At 40.9% G+C, this 27919-nt stretch overlaps 1 long non-coding RNA gene across 1 annotated transcript; it reads right to left on the reverse strand.

The window, feature by feature from the left end:
- Positions 1-2: 2 nt before the first annotated feature.
- LOC130147017 (uncharacterized) lies at positions 3-27919 on the reverse strand. The gene is made up of 4 exons (XR_008821070.1): positions 27592-27919; positions 13215-13298; positions 7300-7447; positions 3-243 (listed from the first exon to the last, which is right to left on the reverse strand). It is a non-coding gene; the product is annotated as an uncharacterized LOC130147017 (long non-coding RNA).

The following is a 27919-nucleotide window of genomic DNA, read 5'->3' on the forward strand; positions in this document are numbered from 1 at the left end:
GATATAGAGTTTGCAATGCAGAAAACTTGGGGTTTCTGGAGTATTTGTCTTAGAAGGGCAATTGCTACTGCTACATGAAATGGCCCCTTGCAGAAACAGTCACTGCCAATACCTACCCGCTCCCTTCCAATATCTCCAGTTGTTTCCCACTCCAGTCCTGTCTCCTTGGTCTAAAGTCCAACTTTTCCTTTCTTAATCCCTCTGCAGCAACATGTAGGGAGAGGAGTGGATGTTGCTTCTTTCCTGGAAAAAATGCAAAAATAAATAGTTGCTAAGGGCAAGATAAGTTTTGTGCGTTATGGGAGAGGTGGGGAGTCCTGTAGTTCAGGGGAACTAAAGCAGAAGGATGGGAGATGGTGAGAGAGGAAAAGGGTAGGTGGAGGCAAAGACCCTGTGCCCTTCTCTCTCTCAAGACTCTTCCAGAGCCATGTGGGCATCACTCAGTATCCCTCACCAAATGCCCACTCAAATTCACCTGCTTGTCATGCAGCCCCTTGGCCTTCCCAGCCCCTGCATGTATTTCTCATGTTTTTCTTCAGTCATCTCCTGCCAGCTTTCCTGTTACCCATTTGCCACCCACATTGCCACATGCTACCAAGCTGAATTTTGCCTGCAGAGCTGAAAAGCTGAATAAAAGCTGCCATCACCAAAGACTTATATTGAGAGTATTTGCCAACTTTAGCATCCTCCCCTCCCCTTCCTTTCCCCAGATAAGTTTGCCTCTCCCAAACTGCTGGGAACGAGGGCTGGCCTGTGCTACCCCCAGAGTGTTTCCTGGGAGAGCACTGTCTAGTTATGCCAATATGCCAAGTTCATAAATATAAAATTGTGATAAAAGTGTTGCTTTATCTAGTTTGTTAGATTCAGCAGCCTGGGAAGAGGCCATGCCCTGACATGACATACGTGACTATCAAAATCTGAAATTAGTTTAAGATTTGTTTTCAAGCATGCCAGTTGGCCCTGCGTGCTGACAGCCTGATTCTGTGAGTCGTATGTCCTTCATTAAGGGTTCACATGAGGTGTCACCCTGAAGACAAAATTAGGGCCAAAACTGATTGAAAAGGTGGCAGCCAGTAAGGCTAACATTTCCAAAGCTGGGTTACTGCTGTCAGTAAAGGAGCCTGATGCTGTCTATCATTCATATTCTTTTTCTTTAGGCACTGGAATTTATTAATTTTGCCCAAAGTGATCTAGAACTTGCACAGCCAAGTGCTGTGCCCTGCCATGTACTTCTTAATCCCCTGACCCTTATCTGCTAGTAGATAAGTAGATAGGATTCCCAAATTCATATGACTTCCAAGCTAATCAGGATGCCCTATGAGAAAATAAAAGAGCGAACATGTATTTAAATAGTAGATAATCTGACTGAAAAAAAAACCCCAAACACACAGAACATTTAAAAAGAACGCAGTGTTAAAATGCAGCTTTTTGATATTGCTGACTTTTAAAACCACTTCAAGAAATGCTATTCATGAGATCACTGACAGGGTTAATTTCTGACGTCACCTTGCCTTACAGAATTTCACTGAAGAAAGCAAGGCTGTATACATGTGAATGAACAAAATTTAGCTCAGAGTTGTTCATCTGCTGTGACTGCTACGCAGAAAATATCTGTTGCTTGATCATATTCTGTGCTTTATCTTGGTATAATTTTGACAGCAGAACAGATATGACATTTATACTGTGTTTAGCACATCTGAGGAAACTTTAAAGTGTTAAATAGAAAAATATCTATAGTCCTTTATAACCTATCCTGTCTCTGCTGAATAGGTAATTACTGAGATTAGACAAGCATTTCTAAATTCCAATTGCTTCTATGTTCTGATGGCTTTATATATGTCCTTCTAAAGCAAACATGAAAGAGATATTTGCTTTATTTTTTTTTAATAGCCTGCAAAAGAAATTACATTATTTTCAGGAATAACAACAAGTTGTTGTTTTTGAAGTATAAAAACTGTATTTTGCAATACTTGAACTTGTTTCTACTTCAAAGTTTCTGAAGCAAGAGAGCTTACATGTGTTTTTAAAAAACTTTTATTAAAACAAAACATAACTGTCAACATGTGTACTGGAGAGAAACCCATGGCTATAACCAAAAATACTATGCCATGATCTAGTTCAGACCCATTTCAGTCATTTTCTGACCATCTTCAGATGTCTTGCAATTATAGATACACTTGTAAATAAATCAGTCCAGGTTTAGCCTCTACAGGTGTAGGATCAAGTGGTTGGTTGTTACTGCTTATAGTTGATGTCTATAACCCATCAGATTTATTAACATAGCATTTATAGCTTAAGCCATCTTCAGTGTGATTTACACTGGCAATAAAATTATCTCCAAATGCAGGAGCTCATTTTGGATAGTGTCCAAAGGATTCATTGTTTTTAATGTCTGATCTGACTTCTGTCAGGTAATCTAAACGTGTTCTGATGCCACACAAGTGGGCTGTGGTCTCAGGCATCATCCTTCTATGGCCTCAGTGCTGCTTTCTTTTTATTCACAAAAACTGTAGAGACAACAGTCCTTAGTTTAAAACTGGTACTTGTATATCTGATTGTCAAGTGCAAGGCAACTGTGTGAAACACATTTTTATTGTACTAAGAATAAAATTTTTATTGGCAAGATTAAAGGCAAGCTAGGTATATATTTTTTTAACATTGTATAAAACGCAAAAGATTAACCCATCCCACATCTCCTACTACCTTTAGACAGATGTTTGTAATTGATTACAAAATTCTGATGTGATTATTTATTCACTTTCATGTTGCATCTACTTCTTACTGGCTCAGAAGATACTTCAATATTCCCTGTATTCTTATACACTCTTTCAAAGGGTAGGTAGAAAGCATTGCTGTCACATAATCAAAGCCATCTTGAAAGAAAAAGTTTGCCTCCTTATTTGACCTTTTTAGAGGAACAGACTTGCATAAACCTCTCTTCCCTCCCAGCTATGGTGCTGTACCTGAACGAGAGACTTACTGCTTCCTACCTCATCCATCCCATTCCAGAGAGAACTGGTCTATAAAATTATACCTTTCCACTTGGCTTGCAACAGATTATCTTTTTGCTTTCTTGCATAAGGCTAGACTTCTTAAAGTGAAAGGAGGAATAAAAATAAATAAAGGTACAGTTTTTTCCAGGAACTCTGTATAGTGACAAGAAGAAACTTTGCTTACAAGCCAGGGTAATGAGAGGCAGTAACCTGTATTTGAAGCAAGATGAAATGGAGAAATATACAAGTGTTGTTTGACAATTATCTTGACTTCATCCTTAATTTTACTTTTTAAAGAAGACTGAGAAACTGAAGGACTCCATCAGCCTCTCAGGTTTGTGTTATGGAGTTTCAAAACAGCTCTCCAAAGCACGTGCAAATGGTAGGTTTTTATGTTTTCTTCATACGAAGTTGCGTTTATTCTCCCATAGCATTCATTAGGAATGGATTTATGTGATTGCATGTCCAACTTGAGCTTGAAGAATATTTGCCCAGAACTCTCCTTGTCTTTGAAACGTTCAACAGATAGAATTTCTGATCAAAATAGCTTGAAAAGGTGGTTTCTTTAACTGTGAGAATAGATGACTGTATTGTCATTAACTAAATGGTAGCTGGGTGAAGTTATGGCAGGGACAAGGTAGGGGACAAGAAACGAGGTAAAGGTTGGTGGAGAACTTCAGAACTAGGAATAATTTCTCAGTGCCGCTCTCTCAATGTCGTTTTAGCCCCAGCGTCTCCTCCCAGCTGTGTCCCCAGCCATGATGGCTGTCTGGAAAGGTAACCTACTTACATTCCCATCCCATGCCTTGCTGAGGAAGAACACTGAAAAGATCAGGAGAGTCCCCTAAGGAATTAAAATCTCAGCTGAACACTCATACCATTTAGTTGATGTGAAGGTCAGTTTTCTATGTGGTGAGCCTGGTGAAGAAAGAATTGAGACCAGTAACCAATGTCACCCACACTGCTATATTGTGACTTTGAATTCAAAACGATGAATAGCTCAGAAAGGCCACCAATTACACAGCTTTTCCCCTAATGTATGAAGTCCTCTTAAGGTTCAAGCTGATTCAGCGTAGTGAGGGATGTGCTAAAAAATCCTGTATTACAGAACTGTATGTTTATAAAAGAAATTTGTACAGACCATTTTACATCTGCTGAAGTGCATGGAATATTTGAATATAGCTGATAAGCGGTACACGATTCCTTATTTGTAATACATGAACTCACAGTTCAGTGTTACGTGAAGTGTTCTAGCACTGCAGAAGATTGCCTTAATCAAGTAACGTCTGTCTCTGGAGGGAAGGAACCCAAGTAAGATGAAGCTGGGGTGAGAGGAACATAAAGGGTGAAGGGAACATTGGTACCATTCTTTTATCACCCACTTCTACTGATCCTGCAAAAGTCTCTTTATCTCCATCAGCAGGTTTCAGGCACCAGGGAGTCTGCAATACCATTCTCCGCCGTACTTCTTCGACCCTTCAGGGACTGCCATTTGATGGGAGTAAGGGAAGTGCAGGCGGGGACAGACAAGAGGCTGTGCCTGCAAGCTGTAAGGCACATTTATTACTGCGAGACAAAAAGCAAGGAAGGATGCCTGGTCTTCGAAGGTTTGTTTCACAGAATGAATCCCTTATGTTTTGCCCACAAGGAAGAAAACTTGAAATTTCAAAAATTAGTAAGGGGTAACACTAGCCCTCTCCCTGACATAGATTCTGCCTTTGCTAGGGCTGACCCATTTCTGTTCTTCCTTTAGCAAGACAGTATCTCACCAGAATAACAGTATGGTTCAGTTCATACACAATGTCCCTTGCCATTGTTAAGATTCAGAATGTAATTCAGTTATAAATATAGCTATTAATTTCAGGATCTCTAGGGATATGCTGAGACACTGATGCCTAGCTCCTTCATTACTTTATGTTGTATCTTACACAGCCAGACTGCATCAACATTTTTACACATTCTCCAGTTCTGATTAAGAAATGTATCTGCAGGAAATAAAGCTTACATCAGAACATTTTGTTGCAAATTTACCTTTCCTGTCAAACTTGTTGGCTGGCTGAAAAATACAATTTGTATAAACTACTCTTGTCATAAAGGAATGCATTCTCTGTGAACAGAGACTCAGGGCTTGGACTCTGCCCTTACCCTGCTATGTGCTTAGGGGCAAGACACATTATCTGTTCTCCTGATCCCCATATTCGAAGTGCGATCAATAATTGTTACATCCTCTACAAAGAATATTTACTTCCAGTGATACAAAGCACTAGTACTGGAGCAAGATGGTCTGATAATGTTGCAAACTGTCCATCCTCCCATCTCCTATCTTGGGCTGTTATATCACTCATAGTATCAGCCATCCAAGCACTAAAAATTTATTAATCCACTCTGCTTCTCTTCCTGCTTCCCCCAAACCATGAGACTGGCTTAACTATTATAAGGTTAAAGCAAGAATAAGAAGATAATAGATTTAATAACAAGAATTAGATTTTTCTTTTTTCCTTCAGATGCTTGAGACTTACGGTTACCCTTGTGTCTTATTTCAAGCTTTTTATTCATGGCAATCAGAGCCTTAGCTTCTTATGTGAAAATTTATTTCTATAATCCAGTAGTCAGGGCTTTGCCACACAAATAAAATACCATGAGTCTACAGTGTCTAAAACCACAGCACTTGGTGCACAGCCTGCTTTTCACTACAGTGTAATTTCGCATTGCATTATTCCTAGTTTCATATTTCACATAAAGTTTTAGTTCCTGGAGGTCCACTGCTCCTTTTCTGCAGATGAATTCTGATTTTCTGAATGGCTGTGTTCCTTTTGCAGACTGAATTCAGTTCCCCTCCAGAGGCCAGGGGAGTGAGGGAGCAGCTGGGGGAGCAGCTGGCAGCCACCCAAGGTCAGCCCACCACACAACCCAAGGAATAGGAATTTTGCTTCCTAGAATTTGGCCCTGAACATTTATCTTGATACCTAGAAGAATTCACATATTAATTGTGGCAGCTCAAACAGGCTTAATAAAGCAAAACAACCCACTTTTCCAGAAACGGCATGTATCGTGAAACTAAGCAAATTACAAACAGCAGGTAATACATTTTGGAGCACAAATTACACCCTGCAATGCATGCGGCTTCGCTTTGCCCCCAGTGGAATACTTTAATAAACCAATTAAAGTACTTTTTGAAATAGTATACTAATGAAATCATAATCACATCAATACGTGTCCTGAGTGGACGCTGATCTTAGAGTAGGTACAAAAGAAAAATGTTGCATGCACGTTCTTTGGAGACTAATCTCAACTGAAAATAATTCCTATGAAACCGAATTAGCTAGATGTTAAGTCAGCTTCTTTCTGTAGATGATTTGCAGTCCATTCCACTTAACTTCATATGCTGTTGGCAAGTTTAACTTATTTCTCAGTATCTGATGAAGAAATGGAATGAAGAAAGCATCTTGTTTCTTATTTTCCTTTTTGCAAGCGCCATGCATTGTAAATCCTCCTGCCAGGGGCAGTCAGTGGAAATTCAGGTTTTTTAAACTCTTGGGCTCTGACCTAAATGTTGAACGATCTCAATGATTTAGACTATATTTGCATTTGTGCAGAGAAAAGGGGGGAAGTACATGTGGTACTACATTGGGTGCCTGTGCCCAGGCAGTGGGGCTGGGGGGCAGCCTCGGGGGGGAAAGGGGGAGGGGGCCGGCCCCAGCAGCCCCCCGCAGGGCTCAGCTGAGCCCCTCAGCCGAGCCGGGGGCGCCGGGGAGGGGGAAACAGGTTTGGGCAAGGGCCAGAGGCGGCCCAGGCAGAGGAGGAGGCAGCCGAGGGGGGAGCAGCAGCAGAGGCAGCCCCAGGCCGCAGCAGGAGGAGGGCAGGAGGTGCCGCAGGCCCGGAGCAGGGCTCCCCTGCAGCCCTGGCGAGCCCCCGCCGGGGCAGAGCCCCAGCCCGCAGCCCGGGGAGGGCCCCAGGCCGCAGCTGGGGGCTCTTTCCTGCAGGAGCTGCGGCCCTGGCGAGCCCCGGCGGGAGCAGGGGGTCCCTGAAGGGCTGCAGCCCGGGGCAGGGCCCGCGCTGGCGCAGGGAGACGGGGCAGGAGGCGGGAGCGGGGCTGAGGGGCTCACACGGGCTGGCAGGCACGGCCCACACCGGCACAGCCCGGCCCGCGGGGGGAGAGGGGCCGGGAGCTGAGGGGGCAGCTGGGAACAGGAATTTAGGGAGGGTGCTAGGAAAGTGTTTTAATATTTGTCTTTGTCACTACCTGAACAATTGGCAATACATTAATTTTCCTCCGTTAGAGCCTGCTTTGCCTGCAGTGTGGTACCTGTTGAATGATCTTTCTGTCTTCATCTTGACCCATGAGCTTTTCCATCCTACTTTCTCCCCCTGTCTTGCTGAGAAGGGGCAGTAACAGTGCAGCTGGGTGAGGGTCTGACAGCAAGTCAAGGTCAGACCACCACAGGTGGTAATAGCTAAAAAAGAAAATACATTGCTCAGTAATCTGTCATGTCTAGATGTCAAGAGCATCAGCCAGGAAGGCTGAAACATCTGATGTGAAACAGGAAAGCAAATATTACATATGCTGTTTCTGACTATAATAACCTCTGAAAAGAAGAAGAGAAACAAATGTGAGTTCCAGTGGTGAGTCTTTCATAAAAAAACCCAAACAACTAGTAAAACAGTTTCAATGGGAGTGTATTTATCTTAAGTACTCATATAATTTTTGTCTGGGAAATTCATATCTTATTGTTGAGAAAAAGGTGAAATAACTTTGATGTTACACACCAGAAACTGTTGTTTTGTAGCTGACATCATCATGATCTGCAGTATTTTGTAGTAAAGGAGAGTCCATAGAGAGTGGGTTACTGGGATAGATCCTAACTGGTACAGACATGCAGAGAAATGAAAAAAAATATATATACACTGATAGAAAATGATCACAAAATCACAGAATTGATCGAGACATCTCGAGATCGTCTAATCCAACCTTCTTCCTCAAAGCAGGGTCAGCTCAAGCACATTGCTCAGGACTGTGTCCATTCAGGTTTTGAGTATTTCCACAGATAGAGACTCCACAATCTCTCTGTGAAACCTATTCCACAGTTTGACCATCCTCACAGTGAAAAGGTTTTCTTACGTTTAAATATAAAAATTCCTGTAATTTCAGTTTGTGTCCATTGCTTCTCATATTGTTGCTGGACAGCACTGAGCAGAATCTGCCTCTGCCCTTCCTCCATCTGTCAAGTATTTATACACATTGATAATGTGCCCCTGGGCCTTTTCTGCTCCAGAATGAATAGTCCCAGCCCTCTCAACCTCTCCTCATATGACATGCTCCAGTCCCTTAATCAGCTTTGTGACCTTTCGCAGTGTCCCTCTTGACTGGAGAGATGAGAGCTGGACCTGTGTCTTCAGATGTGTCTCATGGGGGGCAAGTAGAGTGTGAGGATTACCTCCCTCAATCAACCACAGAAACCCTTTTTGTAAAGCAGCGGAGGAGGCTGTTGGCTTTCTTTGCCATGAGGGCTCATTCTGGGTCATGGTCAACTTGGTGTTCACCAGGATCTCCAGGGCCTTTCCTGCCAAGCTGTTTTGCAGCTTGTTGCCCCCCAGCCTGTACTGGTGTATGGGGTTATTTCTTCCCAGGCGTAGGACTTTCCATTTTATTTTCTTCTTGAGATTCCTGTCAGCCCGTTTTTGCAGCCTAACGAAAACCCTCTGAATAGCAGCACACATATCTAATGTATCAGCCACTCCTTCAGTTTCATATCATCTGTGTACTTGCTGAGGGTGCTGTCTGTCCCATCATCCAGGTCATCAATGAAGTTGTTAAACAGTGTTGGCCCTTAGGATACACCCTTGGCAACTTGCCTCCAGCTGGACTTCATGCTGCTGCTGACAAACATTTGAGCCCAGCAGTTCAGCCAGTTTTCCTTCCACATGGCTGTTCATTATCTAGTCAATATTTCATCAGTTTGTCGATACAGAGATGATGTCAAAAGCATTGCTGAGTCATGATAAAAAACAGTCACTGCTTTCACCTTGTCCACCAAGCTAGTCATTCTGTTTTAGGAAGCTATCAGGTTGGTCAGGATTTCCTTTTCATGAATCTATGCTGACTATTCCCAGTCACCTCATCCTTCATACGTGTAGAGGTGGTTTGGATTATTGGCTCCATCACTGTCTGAGGGATTGAGGTGAGGCTGACCAGCCTGTAGCTCCTAGTTCTTGATCTTTCCAGACTAGTTAAAGCTTTTGTCAGTTGTACAAGCGTGGCTTCAGCAAAACAAGACAAGCAAATCGACTGCTCAGTATCATGCTCAAGATGTTGGTTCAAACAAGGTTTTGTATTTTGTTGGCCAAATGTCATAACCACTGTGTTTTAAGAATAACTTCCAGTTTCATGTCCAATACAGTGACTTAAGTCCCTGAAAAGCAACCTTCTATCTGTAAGTTTTGTAGAACAGCTACTTGTAATGATTAACTGAGCCAAGATGCTTATGAAATATCATTTTAGTTACAGAGGTTCAATTTTTGCATCACAAAACCCTCTGCTATTAAAGCTGTAGAATACTTCAGTGGAAAATAAGGGTTCAGAGGTCACCTTGAATTTATAACCACAGCTGATGTGAAGTACAAGTGGAAATTAGGTGATTCACACTTTATACTGCACAAATCTCTCTGTGAGAGTGGATATAAATTCTGTGGGCAGCAGTAGGGCAAAATGTATTGTAAAGAAGTCAATGGTTTGATTGTTAACAGCCGTGTTATAGAAGGATAGCACTTGCTTCCCACCCCTCCTTCCTAACCAGCAGCGAGCATCAGGTAAAACTTAACTCTAAAATGAACATACAGCACCACCTCTCGATGGGATTGCTTTCTGCAACGTGATCGTTCTGGAGTTCCTCTCCTCCCGGCTCCCTGCCCCCCTGATGAATGTAGTGAGAATTTGAGACAAGTAACATAGTATTTTGCGATAACAATTCTGTGAAAGTGTAAATATTCTCCCATCTCTGGTGGCTGCAGGGTCAATCTGTCTGCACAAGGCCTGTAAAGAGTTGCCATTTGCAACCCTGAGGTTACACCTATCCACTCAGTCCCACACGTGTTCACCTTCTCTCCACCAGTGCGATGGGGAAGAAAGTAAGAAGAGTGAAAGTGAGAAGCCTCATGAGCTGTGTAACCATGACTTGGGAGGGCAAGTGCCATCACTTCAAACATCCCCCCCTCCCCCTTCCTTCTCCCTCTCCCCAGCTTTATATGCTGATCATGATGTCATATGGTGTGGGATGCCCCTTGGGTCAGTTGGGGTCAGCTGTCCCAGTTGTGTCCCCTCCCAAGTTCTCGCCAACCCCCAGTGGTGTGAGAAGCAGAAAAAGTCTTGATGCTGCATAAGCACTGCTCAGCAATTACCAAAACAACCCTCTGTTATCAACACTGTTTCGGTCACAAATTCAAAACAGCACCATATGGACGGTAACTTTTCTATCGGCCCAAACCAGTACAGCATCTTCAATGAAACATTGGATTGGGCAACTGGGTCAGCTCCTCTATTGGGAGGTCAGAACCCACGTTTATGTGCTTTAACAAGGAGGTAGGTTTAGCAGGAATAGGAATCTCTTAAATTTGAACTGCTACCACCAAAAAAGTTACATGGGTGCCAGCCTTGTATGGAACTGTATTTTTACATAATTCAGACATCCTGAGGATGTTACCCCACATTATTTTTATATGTTTTTTCCCCCCTTGAATGTTATTATTTTGGTATGAAAATGGATTCTTCTTTTGGGCTGGACATTTCCTCAACAGACATTAGAGGACTAAAACCTCAATAAATAGGAGCCTTTGTTAGGGAACATTAAAATCTGTTAGCATCTAAAGAGTAAAAAAAAAATCCAACATGGATCCATGGTAATTCAGGCATCTACAAATATAAATAACCAAGAAAATTTTAAAATTTTGTGGATACTAGGTGAGAATCTCTTGTAGCTATTGTCTGTATTTGCATAATTTTGTCAAGAACTAGTTCTCTTTTAGCAGCAAAGGTTAACAGGTATCATTGCAGACTGACTGGCATAAATAGGTATTTCCAGGCAGTTTACTGCTCTGGCACACTTGCAAATAAGTTAGCCATCTTGGACCAAATTTTAAAAAAAAGCCTAATGATGAGGCAGTATCTATAAATAATCCAAAATACGCAGATTCAGAAGAAAAGTAATTCATGCATGTCTTGTCTCTTTCACAAAGAAACATGAGCTCAGAACTTTGAGGACCTGATGCTTAAAGTAATCAACCTGCTGGCTGACTAGATCCTCATAATAACATTATTTTTCTGAGAAAATCCTAGCAGCAACAGATTTCTTAAAGAGTTCTGAATTCTATGCTGATTTTCATTTAAAGAACAGGATAAAAATATTTTCTGTCAGTACAGAGCCTGCCGTGGGGAAAACATAAATACATGCTTGTAGTTAGCATGAAATCTATGGTATCATCATAATTTTATTCTGTTACCAAAACATGTGACACTGCAGGAATTCAAAATTCTTTCTGTTATCCATCACAATACAGCCTTGTACAGATAACATAATAAAATGCCACAGGCTGATTTATGCTTTAAAGATAAACAGTGTAGACTATATGTACCAAACTTTTGGTCATTGTCTCAGAAAAATAAATCACTTTGTCATTTTTATTTTGTAGGCTATTAAAAAATGTGATGGCTAATTAGAATGAAAAAATGTAGCTTCATTATTCATTGAATGGAGCTGCATAACACTGCACTATCAAAAGGATCCGGGGAAGAAAAGAGGCATTAAATTAGTAACACCAGACTTGAAAGTTTCTAAACAGTGCATATAAATAATTAATATCAAAGAGGAATATAAAAAATTAAAAGTAACTCGAATCCTGTGAACATGTGCGGTCCTTATGCAATCAAAACTCCCACAGAAACAAGAAGTTTTCCTATGAAAGAAGAGAAGACTTAAGGGCTTAGGAGATGAGATCAGCTGAAGGAAGAATGAACATTTATTAAATATGATCCAATCTGAAAAACTGTTTCTTGAATTAAAGCAGCTGTCTAATCCTTTCTAATAGTCACAATTATTTTCTAATCCTTTTTTTCCCCCATCTTATCATTTGAAACAAATACAAGAACAGTGATTTCCAAAGGAAGATGATGCCATAAGAGCTTGCTAGTTTTACTTCTGTAAGTTCGCTTGACTCTTTTAAAGTGGATCTATGCCTGTGACTTCAGCTGTAATCTTTGTTTTGTTTGCATGAAGCAAAGAGGGAGAATGGAAGAATGACTTTTCTTCTGTGCCAAACTCCAGGGAATAGCGAAATTCATGGCTGTCCACAGGCAGCGGGCTAAGGCAGTGCCCACTGTGAGTGTTTTGTGGGGCAGATAACTGCAGACAGTGTACGTGCTCAAGAGAACACACAGACTCCTACTACTCACTCGCATCTACCTATTTTCCCTTTCTGTTCTACTACATGTTTCTACACTGAAACGACAGCCATCTTCCATTTTCCCAGAACAGCGCCAGCAAGTCCAGCAGAAGAAAAAAGTCGATTGAAGAAACAAAGCTTGAAGTCCTAAAGATAAACCTAGTTAGGAGAGAGTGAGGACTACAAGAGCTGTGATACTGCGCATAAATAGCAGCTTGCAGCTGGGCTTGAAACAAAGAAATCTGGCAACAGCTGCTACATGAACTTCCTACAACTGTTGAAGTCTTCAGCTCCTCTTGAATCCCCTTGCCACTGCTGTACTCTTCCTCAGTCTCAGATTAAAAAAAAATAGTGGGTTTTTCTGTTTATTTATGGACTTGAAAATTTCCTGGTGTCCCTTTCGCTGGAAGGCCCGTGCCATGAAGGGTTCTATCAGCTCTGCTCTGTCTCTTGCTCTCCCTCAGGTGAGGGAAATACCATCCCCTAGAGAAAACAGGTCCAAATCAGTCATTATAAAATGTTGAAATGAATGAATGATTTTTTCCAAAAAACCTCCACTCCCATACATACATAGGACTGTATAACTAGAAAATATATTTTTCAATTGTATTATACATGCTTACTGCCTTAGCAAAAAAAAATAAAAAAAATTTCCTGATCGTGTCTGGTTGCGGCAGACCTGTGAGCTCACCTTTACTGACAGTTTGCTGGGATGAGCAAGAGGATGGAGTGTAACTGATACGCAACAAGTTCATGCTCAGACGTACACACAGGAGAAACAATTCTTACCTGTTCCCATAGTCACATTTTAATTATGCTCCTGTGCCCCTCGTTCTCTCTTGGAGCTTTTTCAGCTTGCTTTCCATTTGTTTGCTGTGGGAGTAGATGTGCACATGATCACTGAATTGTCAGAAATCCTCCAAATCTAATTTACTTCAGGCAGGAACAACTGGATGCACAAGGGAACCTGAATAAAGTTCAGTTTAAGTAAAAATCACAAGCATTTTTAAAGAGGAGTGCTAAGATTATTTCCTTTTATTGTTTTAGGCAATAACATGAAAATCTTTATGGCTTTAAATATCAGTAGAAGAGCCATCTACTCATCATCTCATAAAGCATGCTGTTCTTCATTAGTGCTTGAGTTTTTACAAAATCTGTAAAGGCTTTTGTGTTTGGAAGTGCAAAATAAATTGAATTGTATAGAGTGTCAGCAGTCAGGCAAAATTAAGGATTTCAGGGAGCCATAATGGCAGAGAACATAATGGTATTTAAATTACTGGGCCATAAAGGATGGAACGATCAACAAGTGAGTAAAAAACATAACCCATGAAGAAAACTCCCAGAGCAAAGTACAGTTATTTCATCCCATTAAGGGATTCAACTTCTTTTCTAATTTTTGAAACAGATGGTATGACAAGATTGGCAATGCTCTACAGCATGAGCATCATCTAACTCATTCAGAGCTGAGCTGAAAATAACAAAATGAAACTCAGCATGGAAAAAGACTCAAGCTAACACATGTATGGGGAAAGAAATTCAAAACAAAGAGATGCAAACAGAAAAGGAAACCTGGAAAGCAAGTGTACTAAAGGAGGCCAAGAAAAGGGTGGCGCACAGATGATGTCCACTTAACCAGGAGAGGGGTTGTAGCTGTGCAGTCTTTAATTATCTAAACTGGAGCATGCTTGGAATGTTGGGACTTGCACTTCTAGACACAGCTAATAGATTAGTGATTACATGGCTTTTAATGATGAGAAGTCACTAAAGCTTGAGTTTCTATGCCTTCTGTAGAATTTTCCATACCTTCTTGACCTTCTTCATGGCAGACATGATGCATATATTTTATGGTTCAGAAGATCTGTAAATCTTGTTAGAGTTGCAGACTACTCTGTTTTCCTCAGCCCCCCAGGGAAGATCTGATTCAGCCTCACAGTGCCACCTTCTGAAACACCAGCAACTGAGTGCTGCGTATTTGGATATTTGCCATGAATAAAAAGATATTCACCAGGTCCATCTGTGTGCAGCAAGGTCAGACAAATTGACAGAACCATCCTTCCCTGACCAAAGTGTTTGGGGGGAGCTGTGCCTTTCCTGGTTCCTTCTTGGTTTTTATTTATAGCAATACTTAAGCACTTCCCATACATTACATTTCCACAATACATTCCTTTATAACTGGTTATGTAAAATAGTTCAAAATATCCTTTATTTATCATCATGAGGCTGAAAAATGAAGTTAATTAGAACTCATTCAGAGATTTGATGGCTGTGAGCAATTCCACTTCATAAGTTTCAGGACTAGTGTATTTTGTCCTTTTATTATTTGCTTCTGTAACACTTCCAATACTTTGTATAGTGGTCTCTTTCTTGTGACTATTAATGCATAGATTCAAAAAATGTCTTGGGTTTAATTATGTCTTAAAAAGAATCAAAGAGATACTTCATGTAATGTTTCATTCTCCTGGCACATCTCAGTTTTTTCTTTTGACTCCATTATCTTTTGCTTTACTAGTTTAAATTTAACATGGATTATTTGGAAATAAAGACCAAACTGATTCAGTTTTTCATTAAAAAAAGTTCATTGAAATCAATTGAGAAACACTGGTAAGTGCTTCAGAGTGCAAAATGATTTCCTGATAATTTTAGGAAGGAATCCTGACTCCTGTTCTCCTTCCCCGCCACTTTGTACACAATTAACTCAAGTGCTTTCCTTGCTTCTTTCTGTGGTGTATGTTGTCTTAATTGATCTGTTAAAAATGTTCATAATGAAAATTGAAAAAAAAAAAAAAAGGATTTTTTCCAAGTTGGTTTTAATTTCACCAAATAGTGATGCCTTGTCCAGTACAGAAAGAGAAAAAAGCATCCGTTTTGTGAAATTCTGTTGGTTTGTTTCCTTACAGACTGGCTAGATGTCTAGCTCTGGGCACCTCCAGTTTTGGCCAGCAAAATTACAGATGAAAGTCTATAAACAAGTAGTAGGATAGTCATAATGGATTTTTGTATCATGCAGGTTTATGCATTTAACTTCTATTTCCTTTAAGAGGCTTCTTTCATTAGGCTTGCTACAGAAGATTTGGAGACACACAGTCACATCCAAAATGGTGCCTCATAGCATGGCATTTTCGCATCTTTTTCTTTGGGAAAGCCTCTTCCTGCTTATTCTCTCTGTTACCTGAGCCTGGAGAAGGTCCCTGATGTAAAAAGCATGTCCTCTGGTCCTAATAATTGATTACTGAGTTATCTCCTGGTAAGGCAGATGGTTATACCCTTTCATTTCTTTCTCAGTCCTTCTTATGGTCCATTATGTTGCTCTTTTTTTGCACATCTTTTCCTGCCCACTTGACTTCTTTTTACAGTCTTTTGAAAGCTCAGCAGTACGTATGCTTACCTTGAAGAAATAATACCACACAGGCAAAAAAAAAATAATTATAATAACTTCATTAAATTATTTACATTCATTCTGTCATGAGCTCCATATTGACACCAGACACAGTATAACCAATGGTGAAATGAAGGAAAGATGCTTAAGCCAAGCAGTACCAGCCCATGGGCACTGTCAGTTTTTAGGGAGACTTGTTCTGGACATTTAGTAATTTAAATTTTGTTTGTTTTGAAAGAAAGATTCTAAGCATACATGGTAAAGAATCTGAGTAAAAATTATTCCCTTTGTAATTTGAAATATAAGGATAAGAGTTATTAACTTGGGCCAAGGTTTATATTTTCCTTTAACACAGCAGTTATCGAGGAAAAGTTTTACATTAGGTTTGTAAAAAATCATTACATGAGCAACAGATATTTGTTATTTCCTGAATATCTCATGTTCCCAATTAAAAGTAGCCTTTTACAGAAAGTATCTTTTTCTGCTTGATTTTAAGTCATTACAGTGACTCATTAAAATATATTGTTTCTGCAAACTCCCTAAGGCAGCAAATGAAATGTCATACAGACAGATCATCATCCATAAGGCACTGCTTTGCAATTAATATGACTTTTATAACACACTGTTGGTTTTTTTAGACTGACAATGTGTCCTGAGCCTCATTTTTTTTTTTTTTAAAGCATTACAGGCAGCTTTGAAGTGAAGGGAATCACTTTGGGTATGTACAGAGACGGATGATCATGGGGATACAACCCATCGTTGCCTCTCAGTATGCAAATGATGCATGTCTACATTTGTAAGTGCAGAGGTTCACCATGGGACTTTGTGTATACAAATGTAAGAAACTGTTTGCAAACCCTCATGGTGAATTTAACATAACTGTAGCATATGTAACACACTGGCTGACTGCACAGATCCGTGCTGGGATAAATGGCCTGTACTGAGGGAAGGGCCTGAGCAATGACATCAGAAGGTTGCAATGATGTAAGCACTAGTAATAGAGAGTGGAGAGAAAGATCAAGTTTGGTTTAACCCAGCACTTGTGGGATCTTTGGTCCAGCTGTATCCCAGTCAGGAATATACCCTTCTACCTTCCTAGAAAGGCTGCAGACTTTCATTCTCCCCTGTTCATGCTTTTAAGTACTCATTATATCTCTGGATGTAATGTATATCTAGGATCGTGGTTCCTAGGTTCACGTCCCAGCAACAGTGATGGAGTGGTATTTCACTGAGTGGAAAGTATGCAAAGGTCAAACTGAAATCCTACTATATGAGAATATTAGGAGCAATTACTGCAGCCAAACAGAGCATTTACCTGACAAATGCAAAACTGTTCAAATCCCTCTATCATGCAGATTGTTTTATTAAGAAAAAAAAGGGATGGGTTTGGTTTTCCAAATTGACATGTTTTCCTGACATATTTATTAAGCTAATAAGCTACAATATCAGATGGGGAATTTATCAAGGATGAATCAAGCAGTTAATGGTGAGGGTGGGACTTCCAGATGCTCTGAACTGCCATCTGGGAATGCTGCTCTCCCTGCTGCCTCTGTACCCAGCCTGGAGAAACCAGCCTCCTGGTACAGGGCTCAAAGCAGGCAGGGTAGCAGGCTGCACACAGCCTTCCCTCGCTTGCTACAGGTTCATGCCCTGGTGGGGCTGGGATCCCCAAGGAACTAAATCATGCCTTTAGGGAAATAACACATTGATGCTTTGCTCAGGCACATATAATCTCCTCTCACATTAATGGCTGGGCTGTCTGAAGCACTATTACTCCTCTGCTTGTTTCTGGCAGGTATGCTTGACTGACTGACTAATTTGAATTTTTTACTGAATTTTTTACTCTTGCTGCTTTGAAAATTTGTGTGTTGTGACATCACTACCAAGTAGTGACACAATACCCTCAGCAAACACAGTGGTGTCACATCATGATGGCTGGATTTGAAGTAGTCTGCTCTCCCCTTCTTGCTAGCTCCATGGCTGTTTTCTTCCTCCTCCCTCCTTCCCTCTCACTCTCCAATTCTTTCTTTCCCTCCTTTCCCTTATGAAAGGATAAATGTTCCCTCTCTAGTTTGTGGTGGTTTTTTTTTTTTTTTTTATGAACAAATGGGAGGTATTGCATCTCCCAGTTCCGTTTAGGTCTTTGGCGCTAATCTAACCAAAACACACCCAAGGAGATTTTTATCATGCTCTGGAGATCTTTATTTGACTGTAGGGACTAATAATGAATATTCAGCAGCTCAAGGAAACAGAGATGAATAACCCAGGGAAAGAGAAATAAAAGGCCTAATCAAAGGAGAGAGATAACTTGAAGATAAAATGTGATGGTACTATGAACCAGAGGAATACAAAAGGCTCTTCCAGATTGCAGAGGTTGTGGAGGAGAACGCTTTTCCCTGTAAAGGATAAAACACCACGTGAAAAAGAGTCACTGAGATCAGGAAAAAATATTTCTGCTGTCATAGTTATGGCCCTCAGATTAAATGAAACTTTCACTCGAGATTTGTCTCCTTAAGATGGAGAGGTCCAGCTGCTGACCTTGACCTGCTGTCTAGATCTGGTTCGTCCATCCAACCCAGAGTGGCTCTTTAGGCAGCAGGAGCTCCCCTAACCCCTGAGTGCTTTCTTTCAAGCCCAGAGTGTCTCTGTATGGAGTGTGACATGAGCTGGTCCTGCCTCTGCTGCCCAGAGAGGGTGAAGCAAGCAGCAGACATCTGCTTGCCCAAGCAGTCAAGCCTTGTCTAGCTGAAATGGCTGGTGCTGTCACATCCATATAACCTGCAAAGAAAAGGAATACACCCTCCCCCCAAAATCTGCCCCCCCACAAATAACATACTTGACCTACTTTTTAAAGGTGTCAAGCTAGATTAAATGGATTGCCTATAACGAAACCAGCAATGAATAAAAAGCCTTCCCAGCTGAAAGACAGGTCTGTTAATTCCCTTTCAGTGCTCTTTGCTGTTCCATAAGGTGTCTGATTTTAATTCCATTTCCTTAACACATTAATAACAGGACACAGCCCCAGGTAATTACTCTTTGCTGCTGGAAATGAAACTGGAAGTATTTGAGCCTCCTGTGCCTGCGAAGGATTTACTTGCTGGGTCATGGGGGACTGCACTGAAATTACTTTGCAGGATTTTCTTCCTTGGTTTGGAATTTGTGAATGATCAGTAAGTGATTTTCAGCCATCAATCAGGACCTGTACTTTTACCTGAATTATTTAAATGAGAGACCCATATTTTGGTCTCAATTTCTTTTAAGCAAAAACTGTAAAGGTAAAAGCTGCTTTCAGATTGAAATACGATGTTTCACGTTTTGGGACTTGCACCTGAGGAGCCTTGCAATACACATTTCCCAATCAGCTACACATCTGGGGAGCATCCCCCATAAAGCCTCTGAATTTCAGAATTAAAAAGCAGAATCCATTTACTCAAGTCTCCAAGCAAAGCAATTTGGACTTTGATTTCTGGTAGCATCTTTTGGCTGATTTATGCTATGATTAAAATTTTTGTTGCTGATGATGCATTATGCATGCAATATCTGATGAAGTAAGATCACAGTAAAATCTAAAAATAGAGTCATTCAAGTATCCTTAAAAGAAAACCTGACATGAATACTAGCTCACACATCAATGAAACTGAGCTGCAAAGACACACTCCTCTTATCCGCACTTCAAGCAGAATTTAAAGCATAGACAGATCTCTGTTGTGCACATTTCTATCATCTAGACCTCAGAGGTGATTTGATTTAATTTAGTTTAATTTAATGAGACTAGAAGACTGGCAAGGTATTCACTGAATTCTTCCATACTGCAGAGGTTGATAGTTTTGCCCATTTTGCCCTACGCAGTTCATGTGTTGCAGTTGACTGGCCGTGACTACTCCTCAGCAGACCGGTGGGTGCCACCACAAGTCAGGGGTAGCATTTCAAAACAGCTTTTATTTTCTCTCAAATAAAAGAACAAAATAATTCAACCTTATCGACATCAACGAAGGAAAACATCGTTCTTTCAAACTAAGCAGCCACAGCCTAAACATCTGCTCTCTGCCTGAATCATTTATTCTCTCCTTGATTTGAAAATGTGCTCAGGAGGGTTTAGGGCTTAAGGTTTATTTGCATAACCTGCATATTGGTGTCCTAGCATAAGGATCGGCTGCCTTCTTGAGTCACTGGGGACCCTAAACCTTGTTGCTGTGTCCCCTTCCCTTGGAACAGACACCTCTGAGGGTGGGAACATCATTCAGCCTCCAGCAGAGTGACAGGGAAGGTAGTGAGTGTTTGATCAGTTAAACCTGTGGTTTAATCTGTATATTCACAGAGTGAATGTGTCTCTGTGGGTAAGATATAGTTATCCAGAACATGACAGGGGGATCCACTGATCCTTGGGCAGCAAATCAATTTTGCCCCCTTCATGTAGCTTGGAAAGGGAAGAACCAGGTAGAGAGATCCTAAAAAGTTTTGGTAAGGGATTCTTCCAATTTAGTCATGGAAGAATACAATGAAAGGTACAGAAAACATGAATGACAAGTAGAGCAACAGGGATTGTTTGGAAAGAGAAGAGCGATGGAAAAAGCAGTGTGACTTCTGGACTCTTCCCCTCCCAGAGCCCAAGTGATCTTCAAAGCTTCTCCAGCATGTGTTTTAATGTTTGCCTCCATGCTGACGTCACTTTCCTCTTCTCTGAAGTTAACCCTGAAGAATACAGGTCTTCCTTTGAGGAATGCTTCCTGCAATTTGTTATTTTGGTTTTGGTGTGATAGTAACTGCTGTCAGCACATGGGCTTTATCGACAGCAGGCTTTGGTTTTGAACACAGCAGTTATAAACAGACCTGCCTGTAAAGAGCATGGAGTTGACCTTGCAAACATTGTGTACAGTATTGACGTCGGCTTGCTCCTTAGCGAAGGGATTTATTTGTTTTACCTCTGTATCTTCAGCAGTGGAAGGCTCTGACAGAATATCAATGGACTGGGTAATTTCTCAGGCATTTCAAGACAGCCATCCCTTGAAATTGAGATTTCATCACTTTGAGACTTGAGAAAAAAACTTTTTTTTTGCTTTTCCCACCACAGCACGTAGTGTCTGGATCATTTGAAGCACATTGCAGCATTTAATTAAGCTTTCACTACTTCACACACAAAAAAGACTCAGGCTTTCGGTAAGTGTATGTAGAACAATTAGCCTCTTAACATTCAGCAAAACAGAGATGACTTTAATTATTTCATTTGCAGTTGCTACTTCTAGCCTGTTTGGTTTTGAATAGCACAGCTATGATAGTTAATAACTCTAGCACAGCCAGAGAAATCAACAGTGAGGTAGATGTGCTTGCAAGCAAAGCTACATGCAACCTGTCTTCATGCCATGCTTGATTGTTACCCTTTAAAACTGATCAAATGAGGGCTCTACATTGTCTGCTAGCACCTCCATGATCAATATTATAAACAGTGTTTAATGCATGCAGATTTGCCCTCTCTATGGTGAGTAACAGTGACTACAGCAGCCTGTTATTTAAGAGTACGTGACAGAATTGCTGGTTTTGCTCAAATGGTCTGGGCTTGTACTTCCAGAGCTGAAAGCTCCAGCTTTATTCCCAGTTAATGACAGCAGCACTAGTGCCTGCGCACATGCATTATTTACATTGAAACAAAATTAAAACTTTGGCAGAGGAGAATATTTTAGGTAGATTGTTTCTGCTTCCGTGAAGCAGTGGGAAGCTGTGATGCCTTAACTGAGAGAATAATGCAGTTAGATCTATCTTTGATACACCAAGAAATGACAACGCAGTTTTGCCAAGGGTCAAAATATTCTAGACCCATTCCTAACTAACGAGGTAGTGATACATCTCCCCACCAAAGAGGGTACCCCCACACCATGACATTTTGAAAATTACATGAATTCCATACAAAAGAACTGCACCCTGAGAATTTTTCTAAATTACTCAAATCTATAGGAGAGAGAAATCCATCAGCCAGAATGTCGTTTATTCTTCTGTCAATCTGATAATCTAAATAGTATGCAGTTGAGATTGTGGCGAGTTGGATTGCTTGCTATTTTTGTCCTAGATTTATAAAAGTCAGATGAAAGTTTCTTTCTATCCACACACACACACACAAAAAAAAACGGTCCTGCCCCTCATCTACATTCTTAAACATTGGAGGAAAATATTTTATTTAAGCCAGACAAGACAAGCTTATCCAATAAATACTGGGAAAATAAGTAGTTTTGGCTCCTGAAACATTAATAGAAATATGAATCCCTCTAGTATCAAACACATATAAAACTGTCAATAGTTTTAGAAGTAAAACTTTTGAGCATGCTTACTGAAATGTCTAGTCTATTATTGTGGAGGTAAAAAACCAAAATAATTACTCACCCATGCTCACACACTCTGTAGATTTGGTTTAATATTTAGACTTTTTTCTTAGAGTATAGCTGTTTACAAAGGTTTAAGGTGAAACTGGTTTTGCTCCACTTCTAGCCATCCCCCTCCAAGAAAATGGATTTTTCAAAACAAGTATTTTTTTTATGACAATCTATTTCAGGAAAGATGCCATTTCCACTCATTTGCATGAGACCAATTCTGCAGCAGTCCTCAGGGATATAACAACCGAAAGATTATTCTTAAACATATCTGTCTCACTACTGCCCTGTGTTCTGAATATGTTTTTGAATATGGAAAAATCTTGACTTTACTACTGTATGAATCAATATAGTTCTTCAGTTTTGAAAATGAAGCGTTTTGAATCTATTTTGATTTTACAGATTAAATCCTGAACTACCAGAATTCTGAAAGCCAGAATTTTGCTATACTTTTAAAATATATCCTACAGCTCACTAACATAATGTCAGGCATAAAATGTATCATCCAGTTCCATTTAAGGTGTTAAGCTTGTGCTCCAGTGTCATTCCACTTAAATGATCCTGCTAATGAATACTCCACAAATTTTGACTATCTGAGGAAAAAGGAGAGGCATAATTTGCTGTTATAAGGCAAAATATTTGGACTATTGGAGACACACCTGGAGAATGGATTTTGACACCAGCCAGTCCCCGAGGGAGGGCAGTGTCCTCTTTGACTCTTTCCACAGGAGCTCATATCTGCATCCCTGAGGATTTCACCCTGGCAGGAGGGCATGCAGGGGAAGACACTCCTCTTAGATAGTGGGTTTCAATACATTGGGGGTTTAAACATCAAATCCAACACTTCATACCTCAACCTGCAAATCCCTGACAGTCAGGTCACAGAACCATGGCTTGGTATGGTCCTGGTTAGACTCCTTACCAAGCTTTTTGGTTTTGATGTGGCTCTAATAGTATGTGAGAAGCACAGAGAAGAAAGAGGGCGGAAAAACCCTATCCTGCATTAGGGCCAGAAGGATTTAACTAAAACCAGTCTGACATTAGCCTGAGCCTGTGAGCCTGTTTAGCGCTGCAGAAACACAGTTCTACTAGAACATCTTCAGAGCTGATCTGGCCAAAAAGGTGAAGCTCATTTGGGTATGGACATACTAAGCTATTCCCAGCTCAGGAAAGCACCTGTGTGTGATTAAATACCAGGTGCTATAGGGATGATGCTGCAGATCTAAGGTCTCTATGGACAGCTGGGCTCCAACACAGTGCTTAGCTCACTGTTTATGAAAAAAAAAAAAAAAAAAAAAAAGGCAATCAGATATGGCAAAGAGTAATAAATTATGTTTATCATGGACAAGGAGATACATTTACCTTTTTTCAAACCATACTTCAGTTTTACTAGGTACTCAGCACAAGTGAGAATTACACTGGAGGGCAGAAGTCTGCTGCTGTTGGATCAAAAAAGCCTCTCTGAGTTTGATAGCTGAATAATTAAGAAAGACTTAATTCAATTCTGTCAATCTTCTCTTAGCTATGAATTGCTTCAGTGCTATATTTACAGCTGTTACGTAATCTTAAAGGTTGCTTATGATATAATGAAGAAACTCAGCAGGTTGCCAGTTTAAATAATATTTCATGTGTGTGTTAAAAGGAGTTATCCATCCCTATTCATTTATGTCGTTACAGTCTTGGGACTTGGGAAATCTTAACTTTGGTTTATTTACACTATTATAATAAATCTTGCTGCAGTATGGAGCTAAATTATTTTTTAAATAATGATGCAGATTGGACTCTTGCTCAAAAGTAGAACCGCAAATCAACAGATGTAACAGATATATTTAAACTAATTACCAACACATCACAGCAGAAACAGGCACATGGCGCGTGGATTCTTTTTCCTGTACCAACCATCTGATCCATGCCTGTGATCATTAATTTAGCACATGCTGAATTGTATTTTCAAACACTTCTCAAAACAAATGAACATGTCTTTCAGTTTTCAGATTCCAGTCATTCTGTTGCGGACACTCTTCATTTAAAGGCTATCTGGACCTTGATAGCCAGCAGCATTATTTATCAATGAAATATCTAATGGGCCAGTTCTGCAGATGTTGGAATTATCACATGACAGTTGTCTCTTGGCAACAATCACTGAATATCCAGAGTGAAATTTATCAGCTGTCACAAACTGAACTCAAACTAAAGTTTTATAATAAGAGGTAGGCGTGGAGGGCAAAGAAGGGAAGGAGGGTCACAGCACACCTTTACACCTTTGCCCATGGGTTTGGTGCGCAGTAGCTTATGAGTTGTCTTTGAATCTTCTGCAAGCTAGACTTCTAGCAAGTCCCCAGTAAAATTATACCAAATGTAGATTGAACAGGGAATTGCACAGCTAAGAGCTCTGCTAGATCTTCAGTTTAAAGCATGTAATTCTGAAGAGCTAGACAATAACAACTCCTGAACCGTGTGAAACAGAACAAGTAAAATAGGAACAAGTGTACTTCCCTGAGCTGTCCCCTTCACATTAGTGAGATGGCTCTCATGAGTCAAGTTACTTGCATTAACAAGATGCTGCACTTTACACCTTTTGTTAGAAAAGAAAACTCTCTCACACATGCAGAAATTGCATATTTTTACAGTTTTTCAAGGTCCTTGCAGAGGAGGTTTCTGAGTCATGCAGCTTGTTATTTCATTAGCAACAACGTTACCACAATGAGTGAAATTAAACCTACATGAAGAACAGCACAAATATTTGAAACATTAGTATTGGCAGGAAAGATAGCCAACTTGTTGCTGCCTGGTGCCTGTTCTAGAGCCTGAAAAAGTAGACTGGATGGCTGCTGCTGAGGGAGATGCTGACATTTTATAGAGGGGAAGGTTAGTTCTGGGCAGGAAAAAGGGATCTTTCTAGCAAGGGTAGATGCTATGCTGTCTCTAAAGCTTCTCAGAGGCTCTAAACTTGGATTCCCAATGAAACCCAGCTCTTTTTTGTCTTCCTTTCTTTAGCCACTACTCAGCTTCTGAGATGGTGGCAAAAGAATGGGATAAAATATGGTATCATGGAGACCAGTGAGATTTTCAAAGGGTTACTAATGCACCTGTAGTCAATGGTATCATCAATAGCTGAAAGGCAAAGTAAAATTCCTATTAACCCAAACACATATGATTGATCTGTGTCTACCTGGTTTCTGGTATTTATGACTGTAGTACTGCACCCCAGCAACTAAAACTTTAACAGGTTGATCTTTGTAAAGAAGGAAGGAAAGAATAAATAATTATTGCTGCTTTATATATGGAAAATGGAGATCTATAAAGATGGCATTGAAAATCTCCAAAAAAGCAGGGAATAAGAAGCAGACTACAAGAAGTTCAGGCTGTTGCACAGAGCTGGGGATATCTTTATATTGGGACTGTGTTATTGACTGGCAGAAATGTGGATTCTCCCCTTCCCATCTGACTACTGCCCAAAGAAACGTTTGCCTCAATAGACATAACCGTGCACACCAGCTTGGGTGGGCAATCTGCAGGGCGTTGGTAATGAGAAGGATCTGTGTGTTTGTCAACAAAGTTGAGAATTATTCCTCCATCAAACAGCACCACAGTACAAAACTTCTTAAGATCACCCATTACCTACCCCAGCTCTTCCCTTGGTGGTCTTTGTGAGGACATCTCATGACCTCACCCTTATGAAAGCACAAACCTCACAGTTTCCTCAAAGCCTCAGCTTTCCTCAGCTCCAGGGAGCTGACATTTGCACAGCTCTTCTTCACCTCAGGTCTCCTGGTTCCTCCTGACTATCAAACTTCCCAACTGCTTGAGATGAGCTTAACAGAAGAGGCAGAGGAGAGCAGGGGACAGTGTGAGGGGCACCATGTCAGGTGCCTCCACCTGGTACATAATGTGATCGTTTCTGATAGGCCCTGCTTATAGCCAGGGTGAGCAGCTAGGCAGCAGTGGTGAGGAGAAACTCTCAGTGTGGCCATTCATGCCTTTGAGAAAGGGGGTGGTTGCTCTCGCTGGCTGCACTTCAGGAACACTCACTGTCACAAATTCCCCTGCCTCAGACTGGCATGCAGGGCTTGATCTGTGCCCTGCAGGTCCACAGCCCACATGCATCTGGTACATGAGGTTGAGGCCTGCAGGAGAGGATTATTGCAGACCATCCACCGAGCTCTTCATCCCCTCAGCCTGACACTGACACAGCACCAAAGCATCACAGGAGTGATCTCATGCAGCTCATTCTCTGCCTCTATGAATAAAGACCAGTTTGAGAACAGTGGGCGGTGTGTGTGTGGTAGCTAGGGGGAAGATCATGAAATAGCAAGATGAGGATGTAAGAACAATAAGAGAAGCAAGTGTGAAGTCTTTGGTATTTCAAAGTACAGCTCACAAGGAACCTACAAAATCATATTTCCCAGGCAGATGCAACACACCATAATCTTGTACAAATACTCTAGCCCTTCTGCAACCCAGAGATAATTTAGAAGGAAGGGATATTAAGTGTCCTGGAATTGCTTTTTGAACAGCTGTGAAAACCTCTTTGCATCTCTTCAAAGAAGAGCTTCTTATATGGAAAAATTGAATAAGCTGCCTTTTGTTTTCAGGCAACCTCTAGAGCAGAGAGGCTGTGGAGGATCAAGCTGTGAGGCAAACAACAAACACCACCTCCACATGGCTAGGCTACAAACATACTAATATGTTAGTATATCCGTCTTCAAAATTCCGTGATACCTGGTAGGACAAAGGCTACCATCCCATCACCTGGAGAGTGCTAGGATGTGACAGCTAAAAATGGTTAAGTTTTTCAATGCTAGAGTCCACAACTTTCCACTAACAGCCCTAAACATAAAGATCCCTTCCCTTCTTTGCATGCCATGCCGTCTGTTGGCCAAGTCTCATTCCACTGCACAGTGGACTTTAATCCAGACACTGAGAATTTGCCTCAGTTTTCAGAGAAATTATAACAGGAGAGAAGGTAATAACAAGCAGTAGTGGAAAGGTCTGGGTAACAAGATTAACGCGACACATTAACACAAATTGTCCGTGCTCTTAATTCCTAGTCAACAGGTTTGGTGGCAATGCACCAGCTGGTTTCTCATGGCAGCTGCTGCTTTAAGCCAAAGTGGCTTTTGAGGCAATGCTGAGGTGCAGACAGGCTTAAAACTTTCAGAATTATTTTTATCTCACACAAGAAAGATGGCAGAAAGGAACTTGGGGCAGGGAGGAGGATTTAAATCAACAACAGAACCACCTAAGGACCAAAGGAAGGAGCCAACCTAGCTGCAAACTGATAGAAGGACAGGTAGGGCAGAAGTAACTAGAGACCTTTGAAGATTAGCAGAATAAACTAGCATTTCCTCTAGGGAATTAGGGTGTGAGAAAAATTAGCAGACCTAGAGTAGCAAAGCAGGATGGTAATTGCAGCAGTAAATAGACTTACAACAATCCTGGAGATACGATATGGACAAAAAAGTAGCAGGTCCAGGTGAATTGTCAGCCATGCACAGCTCCCCACTTGCTGTTCCCACTCACACAGTTTGTATTGCTGCCACCAGTGCTGCGACCAGAGCTGACAATGTCCTGCTCTTGCACTTAAAGCCACTAGAGTGTTTGCACTAACTGCATCTGCTGCTGAAAGCCCATTATGAACAAAGTCAAACACCTCAAAGTGCGAAGGCAGAACTGAGTCCCTGGGTCTATTCGTCTCTTCTTTCTGCGCTTCTGGTTTGGCGTGCGGCTGTGTTTTTAGAAGCAGGCTGCAGACAGCT

This window comes from Falco biarmicus, chromosome 3 (genome assembly GCF_023638135.1).
Source record: "Falco biarmicus isolate bFalBia1 chromosome 3, bFalBia1.pri, whole genome shotgun sequence".
NCBI lineage: Eukaryota > Metazoa > Chordata > Aves > Falconiformes > Falconidae > Falco > Falco biarmicus.